Below are 15,325 nucleotides of genomic sequence, written 5' to 3'. Positions count from 1 at the left end.
AAATGAAGGGTGAAAATCCCAAACTTTTGAGGTGGTTAATTTCCCTACAGGAGATGGACTATTCAGTGGAAGATAGGCCTGGGAGTAACCATTAGGCCTGAGTGGTGAACTTCGCTCCGTTTGCGGAGTTTGCAGAGTTTTCTGCACTACGCACTCCGCGGAGCTCGCGGAGTGCAGAAAACGGCGCTTTGTGATGTGCAGCGAAGTTTTTTCCCCGATCGCAAATGGTTAGTTCGCGAGCGCAAGCTGCTGCACGGGTAGAATTTCTACTCGAGTGGCAGGAATACCAGCACAAACTACAGTTCACACTGCACTCCGCCACTCGCGGAACTTCACTGAGTTTTTTTGAAAGTTCGCGAACTACACCCAGACCTGGTAACCCTGCCAACGAATATGGACTCTCCAGATATTTCCACTTAAAAAGTGAAGACTCAACTGGGCAAGGTTAGCCTCATCTCTTTACGTTTGGGGGGGTTGTGTAGGAAAGTAGGATCTGCTTTCATGGTCACCCCCACTTTTTACTGGTGTCGTTATGTTTTACTGACTAGTCTGACTGGGATCCTTCTACCCAGGACCCCAGTCTCTGTGCTTCCTCCCTAAATTGGACATGGTGAGCACTTAGGTACACTCCAGATTGACTACTGGTTTATCCTTATAAGTCCCAAGTGTATGGTACCCAGGGCATAGGGACCCCAGCGGTCTCCCATGGGCTGCAGCATGTATTATACCAACCATGGCATACCACTCAAAATGTGGCTCCAAGCCTGCCATTGCAGCCTGTATAAGCTGGTGCTAGCACCACTTACGACAGATATAGGATCCCCTATATCTGAGGTCAATACACTTAAAACCTATTAGTCACCCCTAAGGCAGACCTTTCAATCCTGAAGGCAGGGTGCTGGGTCCTAAGGGTGAGGGTGCCCCTGCATGAGCAAGGCACCCCTACAACCTTCATAGTCCATTCTCCCGGGTTGCAAGTGCATCAGCCATTGAGACATATAGAATGGTCCTGTGTCATTACGCGATGACCAACTCTAAACCAGCTGTAACGAACCCTGTCATTGGTATCAAACATGTTGGAATCATACCCCCACACTGTAGCCGGTGTGGGAGGTATGATTCCATGCACTGTAAATCTCCTTCAGGAGGCCCTCAGTGCTCCCGGTACCAGTCTCCCAGAACCAGACAGCAAACTGGGCCTGCTGCCAGCCAGAGACACGATTCTGCCCTTCTGCTGCTGAGTCAAGCTCTTTCAGGGGAAGGCAGAAGAATTGGTATTCCTGTCACAGGGAGGTGTGACCACCTCCCAGACTGAGTTTACTGTCTTGGGAAAGGGTGAGGGCCCTTGCCAGCGCCATTGAGACTGCTTGAAGGGCACATTTTGTGCCCTCCTTGCATACTCCAACTCCAACTAGTTCCGGGAGCTGTTGTCTCCCTCTCTGGTGTGAAACTGGACAAAGGACATGAGAGTATCCTCCCCACTGTCCAGCCCCGTCTCTGGGAGGGACCCCTGAATCATACCAAGCCTTTCCTTTGGGTACTTAAGGGCTTACCTGAGGGTGGGTCCCTAGATTTGTCGTTGGATTTGATTCAGAAACCAACTCCGCGTCATCTTCAACTGTCTGGACTAACTGACCACGTCAGACTGACCGCTTTGGACTGACCGCATCGAACTTCGCTGAAGGAACCAAGACTGCAACTTGGAAGACTCCGTCTGCTCCTAGACTCATCGACCTGCAAGTCCATTGCACCATCAGTGTCCGTGCTCCATACAGGTTACACTCAGGGCCTGTGGATAACAAAGACATCCCAAGGAATCTCCCTTGTCGTGTTGTTTTTACAAATCGGCAGAATCTGCTTATTATTTGGATAACATAAACTAAAGGATTGGTGTCTGAACTGATTCCAGACATCCCCGCAGGATATGTTAGCCTATAGACCAGGTAGCTCGCAGTGCCATTATAAGCCTACAACCTTTACCAAGAAGTGAATAGTTTTCTCACACCCACTGAACATAACATCTCTCGAACCCCTCAGGGATCGTGGAAACAGTGCAGTACTTTTCGCTTAGTCACTCGTGGTTACTTATTCTCAGAGAGTTACACAGAACAAACGATGTGGACGTTTTAAATAAGTCTTTATTAAACCAGCGTCATTCTACTGTAAAATGTATTTGCTGCGATAATCATTAGACAGACACATATGTATAAGATTACAAGCACGAACAGAGCAAATAAAAGGTAGAATCCTACTATGGTGCTAAAACAATGAATGTATGCATGCATATTGATACATGTTAGTAATTAGGCATACTCCTAAGATGCTAACCCTACCTAAGTGTACCTAACATGTATATGGGTGTGAAGCCAAGAATTCCCCTAGGAAAGAACCAGCCCCATTATCTGATGGGAGAGAATGAAGGACACCCGTCTTTGTTCTTGATTAGGACACCCTGCCAGAGATGTCAGACCACTGTGTGCTGAAACTGCGTGCAGGGCCTCAGCGTCTCGTGTCAGCATGGACGTTTCACCTCTGGTTTGTCCATTAAAGATGTGTCCTCTTTTTGCATGGTCACCCTCACTTTAAGCCAAACTGTTGATGTGTTTTGAATGAGTGTGCCCTAGGTTCCTGCCAACCAGGTACCCAGGGCTTATGTTCTTTCCCAAAAACTGCATAAAGACAAAACCAAATTGGCATTTTTTGGCCACATGTAAGACCCTTGTAACTGGTACCATAGGTACCAAGGGTACTGTGGCCAGGGAAGGCCTCTAAGGTCTGCAGTACGTATTGTGCCACCCATAGAGGCCCTGCACATTTACACACACACACTGCCCTTGCAGGCTGCGTGTTTTGTTGCAGAACAAAGTGAAGAGTCGACATGGCACACATCCCTGTGTGCCATGCCTACAACCCAATGCCCTGGCATAGGTAAACCACCCCTCTAGCTCAGTGCACTATACCAGTGGTGAGGGTACAGGGGCATGAGCCCTGTACCCCTACAGTGTCTAAGACGCTTCTTAGACATTGTAAGTCCAGTAATGCCATTAAGAGTATATGGTACTGGGAGTTTGTCATTACGAACTCCACAGCAACATAATGGCTTCACTGAAAACTGGGAAGTTTGGTATCAATCTTCCCAGCACATTAAACCCACACTAATGCTAGTGTGGGATTTAATAAAAAAATACACTTAGAGGGCATCTTAGAGACTTTCCGAGTGGCTGCTTGCCATCTGCCATCACCAGACATGTTTCTGGACCCCTGGGTCAAGAGCCTGCTGCTCTTGGGGGTTTGGAACAATGCACATCCTGGGACGAGGTGCTAAGCCTCCTCCCCCAGGATGGGCAGGGTTTACGAAGGAGAAGCTTCAAAGACTTGCTGCCTTTGTGAGCTACCCTAGCCATTTGCTGCTTCCAGCAAGTGGCCCCCACCGGTTCTGACCTCCACTTTGGGTGGGAGAATCTGCAGGGAAACAAAGTGAGGAAGGGAGGTGTGCCCACCTTTGACCACCCCACCACTCAGGTCGGGGAGGCAATGTGAGGTACAACTCTCAGTCCTCGCCATCTTGCAGATGGGAGGACCCAGCAACCAGAGAAAGGCATATGCCCCCCTCCCACTGGAGGGTGGCATAATAGAGAGTGTACCCACTCCAAGGAAGGGACCCATTGGTCCCGAACTTTACCTACCTGTAAAGCCCCTAAATGTAGTATTTCGGGGGAACCCTGAACCTTGCCTCCTCTGACAAGAACCAACCAGAAGAAGAGAAGAAGAAGGACCGAAGACGCCGTGCTGAACTAAGTAGAGTATGACGCTCACTGACTTGGCCCCAGTCCTACCTGCCTGTCCGCACTTCGAACCTCCTCTGGCAAAATACTGGTGTGTCCTGCAGCCAGCAGGCCTCACGCACCCGAAGGACCTGCCCTGCCTTCCAAAACCGAGACTTTGTCTCCCGTGAGCACTGGATTTGCTCAACCCTAGACTCTGGCTCCGGCTAAATCCGCGAGTCTGCACCCGATGCCCACAGACATTGTTTGAGTGGCCCAACACTACGAGGAGGTCTCCCCAACGATCCTGGCCTGAGATCTGGTGAACTCCGACCTGTGTCGAATCTCCAATCAACGCCTGCAGTCCCTTTCTGCAGGATCCCCCCGACCGCGACCGGAGCTGGTAAAAAAACCCGACGCCTAAAGACACCCATGCACCCCACGTCCCACGGCCTTGGGTGGCCCAGCATCCCCAGGCCTCCCAACTTACCTCTCCAACTGTTGGTCACCTCCAGAAGATCTTCGTCCCCAACTTGAAATCAACAGGGCATCTGAAGCCAAAACAGCACCTTGCACCCAGCCGCCTCTGCGCCACTGCGGGTGCCCCTTGGGTGCTAACTCGGAACCCCCTTTGCCCTGAGCCTAGCACCAGGAGGTTTGCTCCCACAACCTTGTGGCCTGCTGGTGAGCAGCCACCAGCCAGAGGCCCCCTATCTCCCATTGGTTAACATTGGGCCTCAGCACTCTGCACCCGGCCGCCCTAATGCCACTGAGGATGTTCTAAGACTGCATCCTCGACCCTGGGGGAACCCTGGTTCTAACCCCAGAATACCAACTCCCACAAATAAGTACTTACCTGTAAACTGATAACTCCATTTCCTCCCATAGGATTGCACTGACTGCTTTTCTTGAAAATTGTTCTAAGTGTGAAGTTGGTTTTTATGGAAACTTGAAAAACTGCAAATGTACCAAAAGGGAATTACTTACCTTTTGTCTAGGAAATGTCTCAGTGTGATATCTAGGAATATCACACTGATTAGCAAAAGTAACTTAAAAGGTAATCTCAAAAACAATGTGCACAGTAATCTGTAAAGTAACTGAAAAGTATTTAGAACTGTTGGCTTATCTTCAATTCACCAACTGCATTTGAACCTGCATTCAGCTGTAAATCAATGCATAAGATTTTGCAAAGTATTATTTCACTCACCTGCACCAGGCTTGGCTTGGTTTTAGAAATAACAATATCTATATAATATTTGTTAATACAAACAAATTGGTCTGAGTTCAGTCTTTGAGTGTGTGACATCATTTCTTGCCTGAGCGTGCACAACAAATGCTTAACACTACCTTCTGATATAGCCTCACTGCTCGTCCACACTACCACAAATAGAGAGTAAGGTGCTATCTACATTTACCTCTGCCTACCTTTGGGGTTCCACTGGACTCTGTGCATACTATACCTCATTTTGGTGTAATATATACAGAGCCAGCTTCCTACAAGATGTGATGCTTATATGCCCAATAGGTACCCTCGGAGGATCTACCTACTGTGGGCCTGTTGTATAAGGATGACGATAGTCATGACCCTTATACAGAGTTATTATGCAGAAAATGGTAATCCCGCTGTGATAATAAGAATCCTCCTGCAAAATAAATTAGGCTAGTTTTTCGAAGAAAACCACACGACATGTACTCAGCACATAACTAGGTGAAAGCTCAGCGCCAGGGCCGTTATGTAGAGCGAGGTAGGACAAATTTAGGTAAAAGTCGAGCATGTACATAGGCCTATATTGGAGTACATTGCGGTTCATAACACCCTGGGAGTGAAGGAGTCACTCCCCTGCATCTGCAGGCACCGCAATATAGCTGATTGTTTTGCTGATCCCGGGCTCCTATGGACTCCGACAGGCTCAGTAACACAGGTGGCGGTCCTACAACTCCCTTGAGGCCTGCTCTGTCTTTAGACCCAGTCTATCGCCAGTATCCCTCGTTGGCACCGCTGGACCGAGCACCTGTGCACCACGTCGGCTGGCCGTTGCTAAGGCTAGGCGATTCTCATCTCCAGAGATCTTCGGGTCTTGTCGAGGGTCTCCTCTGATTCCAGTGGCCTCCCCTGCTTTCTTGGGGCTTGCTCTGGTTTACCTACTTGTGGTGAGTCTCTTGGACCTTGCTGGCCTGGACACTGCACTTTCTTTGAGTTTTGCACCTGTTACCGATGCCAAGGCGTGTTGGTGCCCCTGCGGGACTCGGACCCCCTGGTTCGAGACTTCTGACGTGGGAAAGCTTGTGAACTGTTTCTGGTCTTCCACAGCGTCACCTGGTCCACACAGCTTCACCTACAAGGGCACCGTCAACCAACCTGCATCTCGACATTGGTGTGCATTCATCTTCCGTGCCTCCTGGTCACTCCTGAGTGGCATAGACTCTGTCCCCTTTGCTTGCAGGTTCTTCATATCCTGAATCCACCTTTGGGTTCCACCGAACTCCTTTGTCTTCTTCTTCAGCTGCATCTTCCTGAAGTCATCCATTGTGGTCTATGGCAGTTTCGGACGTCACTTGACACCATTGCACCTGGATTCCCTGGTGTAGGTATCCTGGTTCTTAGGGTATCCACAGGTGGGGTGACTCTCCAATTTACCATCTTCTAAGGGGTGTCTTCAGGGATTTGCTGGGAAGCATCCTACTTCTTTAAAATTGCAACCACAACTTCCCTTTTAACTAACATTGAGAACTTGGTTGTGTTCCCACTAAGCACATGACCTCCGTGGGGTTCCTAGATACTTCTACACCATCTGGGGCCTTTCTCGACTTGGGTCTTGGTTTACATACCACCATTTTAGTATATGGTTTAATCTTCCCCCGGAGACCACTGTGTATTTGTGCTATTACGTGCTCTATTTCCTAAATATTGTGTGTATTGTGTTTCTATCTCCGGGTTAGATATAGTACCATTGTGTTAGTGAGTGTTTGTAATAAAATACATATTTTTATAACTACACTGTGTGATTCTTTTTCACTTAATCTATACCATAAGATTATGTACTGGTAAAACAAGCTGCTTTACACTCCTTCTGGACTAAGGCTGAAGGCTGCTCTCCACAGCTACCACAGCTTTCTAAGGTTGTCTAAGACCACTAAAATCACCATAAGGATTTTCTGGATTAGTGCAAGGTGCTCATTTACATAAGTGTGCATCATATAATAAGCCAGCCTCTCACAAAGTGCAACAAACACCCAGAAGTGTCTTGGTGCTGAAGAAGAGAGGACAGAGGGAATAAGATTACATTTTAGTAAGCTGATTTAATTGCCAAAGGAAGCTTGTTCCAGTTTGGGTTGTGCAGACCGGAAAACTCCTGCCACCCCAGGAGGAAAGCCTATAGGGAGGCACCACCACATTCATTGCTAAATTAGATCTAAGGGTCCTGTTGGGCACATATCTGCTGATTTTTTACCTCAGGAAGACTAGCCATTGACCCTGAAGTGCTTGATAGGTTATACAAAGCTCTTTAAAAAGAATTCTTTGCCGAACAGGCAGCCAATGCAGCCTAACTAGAGCATGTGCAGCCGACTGGAATCTTGGAAGTTTCATCAGTAGTCTAACTGCTGAATTTTGTAGAATTTGTCGTTTTGTCAGCTGAGCCTTAGGAAGGTTAACATGGAGGCTGTTGCAATAGTCAATCCTGGAGATTACAAGGCAAAGGATCACGGTGGACAATAAATTTGAAGGAAGAAACTGTGCTATCTTCCTGATCATGCACATCATAAAGAAGGAGATAGAGATTGGACAAGGCCTTGGTGATTCTGTTGGTGCCTGGTTGGCAGCGGTGACCGTGGTTTCCACTCTTGTTGGATTCGGCGATTCACGGTTGATTCCATGTCCTCCCTACCATTGAGGGGGCCCCACCTTCCTCTCAAGACGTTACAATCCATGCACCTTCAGGTTTGGTTATTGAATGGAGGGGATCGGATGAGTATGGATGTTCCCCAGTGGTGGCCGACTTGATTCAGCAATCCTGGCGCCCATCTACTTTGCATCTTGTGCCAAGCATTGGTCTAATTTTTCTGCTTGGCATTTGCGTAAGATTTTTTGTAGTGATGACTTTGATCCCATTAGGGTCCTGAATTTTTAATCCGATGGATTTGCTTTGGGTTTGGCCCATTCTACACTACTGGGCCCATGGGCTGTACTTAGGGCCTTTAAAAGTCCTATGTTTGATCTGATGAAACCTTTGGTGTCTAGATTGTTGAAGTGCTTGATACTTCGGTGGCTGACACCTATGTGGTTTACTCTTCCATGGGACTTGCCTTTGGTTTTGCGGGCCTTTCAGGAAAGTCAGTTTGAACCTCTCGAGTCCGTGGAATTGAAGTTCCTGACGTTCAAGGTGGTGTTTTTGGTCACCATTGCTTCCCCCAGACGTATTGGTGACTTGGGTTCTTTTTAGGTCTCGCCTATGCAGCGCATGCGCTGAATATGAAAGAGACCTGTAGCCATCGATTGCCTTTTTCAGGCTAAAACGTGCACGCGTTCCATTGCCTTCAATGGCAACGCTTGCACGTGTGGCGATTCCCTTGCGGGAGCGAGCACCACCATATGGTAGCAATTATCGCTCTCGCAAGGGAATCGCGCAGCCCCACTCCTCCCCCCTGCTGCCGTGCGAGGCGCGCGCGCTCCTCCCCCTGCTGCCGCAGCCTGCCTCGCTTGTGCTTATTATTCCGTATCATCAGTGTAGAGAACATCACTTTCCTCGTCTTTTGATTGAACCCACTGGAGCAGTCACTCGGGGACACGTTGTTTGGGACATGTCTCCGGAGAGGTTTAAGTATATTCTTTCCTTTCTTATTTACCAACAGAATATTCCTTCTTGATTTAAGAGAAGTATGCCTTACTTTTTTTCGTAGCTTGGTATGTTAAAGAGACATGCAGATCGGCCACCATTTGTTTCATTGGGAACAAACATATTTCGACATCCTTTTTTACTGTAACGCACAGGCAGCTACTTCCTATACTTGCAAATGTTGTTCACTTTTCAAGCGCCAGTGCATAACTTGCAAGATCATACCCGAGTGCATTTAATTCACAGTTTTCTTCCTAAAGAGATCTTTGAGGCCTGCATGCAATGACATGGAAATGTTCGTTCTGGCCTGGACTAGAGATCTTGGGTAGTAAGACTGTTTTTCACAATAAGTAAAATCATAGCTGTTCATGGAATTGTCAGTGTCCACAAAAGCGCATGTTTTGGCGTATCCTAGTTATGACGGTTGTAGTTAATGTTTTTCATAAAGGCGCCAGAGAACATGCCTGTGTGTTTCCTACCAGGTGGTTAGCCTAGGCTCACCCTAAGGGACCGAGGTATCTGATTTCACCATTAAGAGAATAGTCTGAAATAAATAAATGCACCTGAGACAGGTTAAGCATGCCTCTTACATTTCAGTCTGACTGCAGCACAAAGATGGCCCCTTAGAAGTGGGCTGGTGCAAGCATCGAAGACATCCTGGGTGCAGGCGAAGACACGGAAAGAGCTGCCCCTGATTGTGGTTGTCCACAAACGCTGGTAGTGACTTTCCCCTAGCTGTATGTGAAACATATGCTTACTGAGAACTGAGCTGGTGGCCACATTTACCTAACTCACCTTCACCACCAGCAGGGTCTCAGAATAAATCATTATTGTTCATGGTGAGATGCACAGAGCAGGGCGACCAGTTCACTACAGGACATTACAGATCAGCTCAATCCAAGTTATTACAGGCAATGAGCAAAATGTATCAAAAGGCTGGTTAAGTAAAGTGGCCATAAATTTCGTACCAACTTGGCAACCGGCTTTAATATAGCAATGTGGCCTGTGTGCTAATATTCATCTCTTTGATTCCCCTCTGTAGATTGTTGTCCTTTTTGGGACATTTTGCGATTGAATTTACTCTATTTTTCGAATTAATTTTGTGATTTTTTTTCTATTGTTTTGAATTTCGAGTTAATTACTGTTTTAGTACTGCAAAAATACTTGTTATTTATTGATCCAACTCAGACAGGTAAATTAAAAAGCACAAGCACTGGCAAAGCCAATAGGTCTGGCCTATAACTTAAAAAGTGGGGGCCCGGGTGAAATACGCGGCACCGCAACTCAAGAAACCTGAGGGAGGTGAGAGGAGGCACTTAGGGGGTCGATCTCAACTGAGAGGACGGGCACTCTTCCCCCCGCACGACTCCCCGGTGGAGGGGGCGGCCCTGCGGCTAGGGATATCACCGGAACGGGATGCCTGACTCTAAAATGACGCCCATTTCGGATAGGAGCATATAAAGCATGATTCTCTCGCCAGAAAGCCAATATCCCTTTATTCCAACTACATTGAGGGCTGCATCCTAGACCTAGGAGGCCCCTTACTTGAAAGCAGGAGAGACCTAGAAGGGGATTTTACAGAGACCTGGGCAATATTGACATGGTGGGCCCATGCCTGGCCCTAAAATGGCGCCGACCTGTCTCTGTGTAGAGCTTCTACAGGCACTGAGATAATGAATCTGCGGGGCAACTAGAACCTACACAAAAAGCCATATACACAGCCTGATCTTCTTACAACAATACATAAGGGAACCCCCTGAGCACAAAGATAGGCGAGGCAAGTCATCACCTAAGAGGCTCCACACCCGAAGTAATTCTCCTGTTCAACACACCCTGCAGTTTTAGAGAGCCAAGACATGACTCCACTCAAGGGTATCTTTCTTCACCAGACACTTCACGGCCCAGACCCCTACTTCATTTATGCCTCCCAAAAAAAACCAACAACAAGGTAATAGGGTCTCCAACTGCTTTGCCCCAGCAGATTCAGATGGCAACTTCTGCGGCAAGGCGGACACCGACCAAATGGCCCTCACAAAATAAAGACTTTTATCCTTCCTTTATGACTTTAAAAAGGAGCTACGTGAAGAACTAAAGGGGTATATGGGCTCTTCTTTGGCTGCTCTGAAAGCAGATCTCTCAGATAAAATTAAAATTAACTTCCCCATCTGTACCTCGCTTGCACTCACCCCGAGATGGAAGACATGGCGGACGGCGCCTCCCAGTAACACCGGGACTGATTCTATGGAACTATGATGATGCCCCACGGGCTGAAACTTTAAACTGTGTGTACTTACTGCGGAGCCCGAGTACCCTTGGCCGCTGCCCGGTGGAGCTGTCCTATGCAGCTATAGCGTAGTCTGGCTCTGGGACGCCACCTCGGCCTTCACCTACCCAGCCGGACATCAGACATTGTTTTTCACGGTTCTTCACGATTTTATCTGTCTCTCTTCTCGACTGCTTTGTTCCCCCTGGAGTACTTTCCCCCCTCAGATCTACCTGACTCTGTCTGCTTTCCTCTCCTGTTTACCTTTGACCCACTACCTTCCATTCCCCATATGACGTGTGTCTTGAATACGCTACGCGCTAATATCTTATATTATTGTGTAAGCTCACGTTTCTCTCCTAAGCATATACTGGTAACTGTAACAGATGTAACTATGTGTTACCCACCATTGTGTGTGCCCTTTACCAAAGCACTCCTTCTCCCCTTGTTGGGGAGGGATCCAGCATTTATACCTAGGAGTCTCAGGGACCCCCTTGATAGAGTCCACAGCGTCAAGGGAGCCACACACAGCGGAGTTGTGGAATGGCGCCCCTTGCCAAAGCACTCTTTGCCCCTTGTTGGGGCGGGATCCAGTATTTATGCCCTGGAGTTTCAGAGACCCCTCTGAAAGAGTCCACAGTGCAAAGGGAACCACACACAGCGGAAGTGTGGGAATGATACCTCTTCCACTGGGATCACAGCACACCGGACGTCAGACACTGTTTCTCCTCATCTCCCTGTTGTGTTTTCCTTCACCCTCCCCACCTCTTTCCCTCTCTCATTATTGGTCTACCTCCCCTGCTCCTATCCTCTCTCCCCTGAATCTCTCTCCCCTTGCCTGCTTTTTTTCCTTACATCTATGTTTTTAATGCATGTAACTTCGCTCCAGCAACTCATGTAACTTGTAACTATGCTCTGAAACAATGTTCATCCTCATGTAAAGCACTCTGATATCTCCGGGTCTAGCCAGCGCTATATAAAACTGTTCAAATAAATTAAAAAAAAAAAAAACAGTTGGCAAAGTTTGCATCCATCTGTGTTTTGACTAGTGTGCACCCTTCCCCCCTCAGTGTCTTACCCTGTGTTGGCACTTTATTATTCCCAAGAGGCAGTACGATCACTGTACAAACCGCAATTACAAAAATAGATAATAGCGAAGATGTAGGTTTACCAAATTGTAAATGAATCGTTTCTGCTACTATACTTTCTAACAGCAATGAATTTTCTTACATATTGAGCACATATTTGTATGTCTCAACATGTTGCACTCTGTGAACCGAATGACTATCAGAACTGTGACAGGTGTATTATTAAATAACAGAACATGGTCAAAGTCACAGAAAAGTACTTTTGCTTAATAAAGGTCATCACATTTACCCAGGGTCTGGGTTTTTCACACCTTTCAAACTCTCATATTTGGTTGCATGATCATACAGTTTCTGTAGTTTGCTTTCCATTCTACAGTCATAAGCGCACGATTCTCACTTGGTTTGATTTCACTTCTCTGATCTGGAGAGTGGCTGAGAGCTTACTGATTGTGAACATATGTTTTTTTGTGTTCTGCTGCCACTGTTTCAGACTATAAATTTCACTTGCATTCCTGTTGAAAGGCGAGTTGAAACCTGTCATTTCTTCTGTTTGAAGTGAATTGCTTTCTTTTAGTGTAGCTCTTGCATGTTCCCCCAGTGATAATGTGTAGGTATGACTCTTAAATACTTTGATGCTTCTGTTTGAAAGCTCTAACAGAGATGAGCACTGTGCATTTCTTTAGTACATTATCTCCTGGCACACACCTGTATGACATGAGTTTGTTGTTTTAATTTGGTGTGGCTTAGATGACTGGAGTTTAATTGACTGTTTTTAGCAGCTTCGGCACTTAAACCAGTCCATATCGAAGCTGTTTTTCAGTTATATATAATACAAAAGAACCATGCACGCATACAAGCAAGGATTGTATGTGATGAAAGCAAACGTTGATGAAGAAGCTGCCAAAAAATATCGATCGATCGAATGATATAATGATCGAACCAGAAGGCAGGTAAAACCTTAGTATGTCGGCAAACACACAGCTACATGTGCCAGGATGAAAGGAAGTGGCCGGCTCGACTTGAGAGAACCGAACCGAACCGAGATGTCAAAAAGAAAACAAGCATTGGCATAGCCAATAGGTTTCGCTTTTGGGACCTTATAAGTATTTAGTTTTGTAGCTCAGTATCCTTTGTGCAACAACATCTGCTGTTGCATGGCTAAACCTTGTACCTTATAAGTGTTTAGCCACGCAACTGTTGATTTTGTTGCACCAACGATATTGTGCTGCATAACTAAATACTTATAAGGTCCCAAAAGCGAGATCTATTGGTAATGCCAATGCTTGTTTGAGAATGGCGCCTTTTTTGAGGTTTCTCTGTGAGTGCTCATCCTGCCTTTGTCCCTAAGTTTGCTTCATTTTACCACAGGTCGGCTGAAGTGGTACTACCTGTGTTGTGTCCTATTCTGCAGTCTGGGGAAGAGTTCCTGTTTCATCTCTTGGATGTGAAGAAGGCGTTGTTGCTATAGTTCGCCAGAACTGAGCATTTCTGTAAGGTGGACAGACTGTCTTTTCAAATTTGGGCCTGTCCAGAATGGGTTGAAGCCTTATAATTCTACCCTTAGTCGCTCTTTCAAGCCGGCGATTTTGTTTGCATATGAGTCTCAGGACAGAGGGTTGGGGGACCCTGTTCAGGGACGTTCTGCGAGGTTGGTGGCTGTTTCTTGGGCTTCTTTTAAGGAGGTGTCCATGGAAGATATCTGCAGGGCTGCCATGTGGGCTACTCCTCATACCTTTATGACTGATTATGGGCTGAAGGTTGGGGGTGGTGCCTTGTTTTCTTTTGCTCTTCTGTACTACGTTCCAGTGTGGATTAGTGTACGTGTATGAGTACATTTATTTTTGGATTAAACATGTTTTCGCATTTTATACTTTGTTGTGTGTTTTCTTTGCATGTTGTCATGAAGCCTATACTTGCTTTAGTATCAGCTCGTTGTGTTATTACTGTGGCGAGGCAGACGGCGAGGAGGCAATGCCTTGGTTACCTACCGGTAAACTTCATAACCCCAAGTCCTAGTCTTCCTCGTCACAGTATAGTTTCCCATCCCTCCCTTCCCTGTTATGTATAGCTTCATGCGGTGGTTTGCTTTGTTTACAGGTGGAGCTCTGGATCCACTTCCTTTTTAGGTCTCGCCTGACCCAGCGCATGCGCTGGTCTGGCGAGACTTATTGAGAGGGCGCCAAAAAGTGCTACCAGGCCAGCCTAGAGCTACAGTGCATGTGCGCGGGCGCGCGCGCCGCGCTTTACCGCGATTACTTTCACTTTCGCAGACGCTTTGATGTTTGATCGCGATCACTTTCACGCCGCTTTGCATAGCCAATAGGTCTCGCTTTTAGGACCTTATAAGTATTTAGTTATGCAACTGTTGCATGGCTAAACACTTATAAGGTCCCAAAGGCGAGACCTATTGGCTATGCCAATGCTTGTTATAGTGTATGGAGGGAGAGGAAGTCGGCCATATTGGAGGAATGGGGAACTAGTGTGCTAACTTTTTCTTGAAGACTAAAGCTCATCCTGTTATTACTGTTGCGAGGAAGATTAGGACTTTGAGTAATGAAAATTACCAGTGAGTAACTGAGGCATTCTATGCACCTACTTTTAAGCATGCAAAGCATTACAAGGTCCATACTCCACAATTGCTTATATGTTACTCTTTGGGGAGAAAATACCCACAATAGTATTGCATGCTTCAATGTTTGTTACTTTCTATTTGTCATGGGATTTGGGTGACTGTGAATCAGGCCTATCGAGTTTTCAAAATTGTGAACAGATTATCTGAATTTTAATTGTCCACTTAACTATTACTTTTAACTGTTTCATGTAATGAAGTATGTCAGTGCTGTGTTCGATGTTCACGTTCTGTGTGCTCTATCACTTAAAACGGTGTACATAGAACTTTGTGAACTTGTTTGAGCAGCGAGCCAAGCTCTTCTATGTCAGTTATTTTTAGTGTTATCTGCACACACACACACAGTAGGATTGAGTTTCAACTACACGCGCTCTGTAGTTGTTCCGCCACCCATAAGAGGAGAGGCGAGAATGCTGAATATGCAAAGAGTTCGGTATATAAGCAGGACTTTTTGTTCCATGGATGTCAGTCAGTTTGTGGTACGTAGAATCAATCTGTTGGGTACTTTCTGTTGCGTGTCTTAGGAACATTATGTGCATGTATGACTGATAGAAGAAATGTCCTGTGTGTTTTTTTATCATCAGCGGACACATAACACTAAAAAGACTGTTAAGATTTGCTCTTGGCAGCAAATTCCTAATTGTATTTACGTGTAAAAATGCACCCTCCGCCTAAACGCGAGAAACCCTGGTGATTGTATTTTGAGACTCTTCCTGTTAGAGCACGGGGGGGGGGGGGGGGATCTT

This window comes from Triturus cristatus, chromosome 10 (assembly GCF_964204655.1).
Source record: "Triturus cristatus chromosome 10, aTriCri1.1, whole genome shotgun sequence".
NCBI lineage: Eukaryota > Metazoa > Chordata > Amphibia > Caudata > Salamandridae > Triturus > Triturus cristatus.
Note: the sequence above shows the minus strand (reverse complement) of the source record.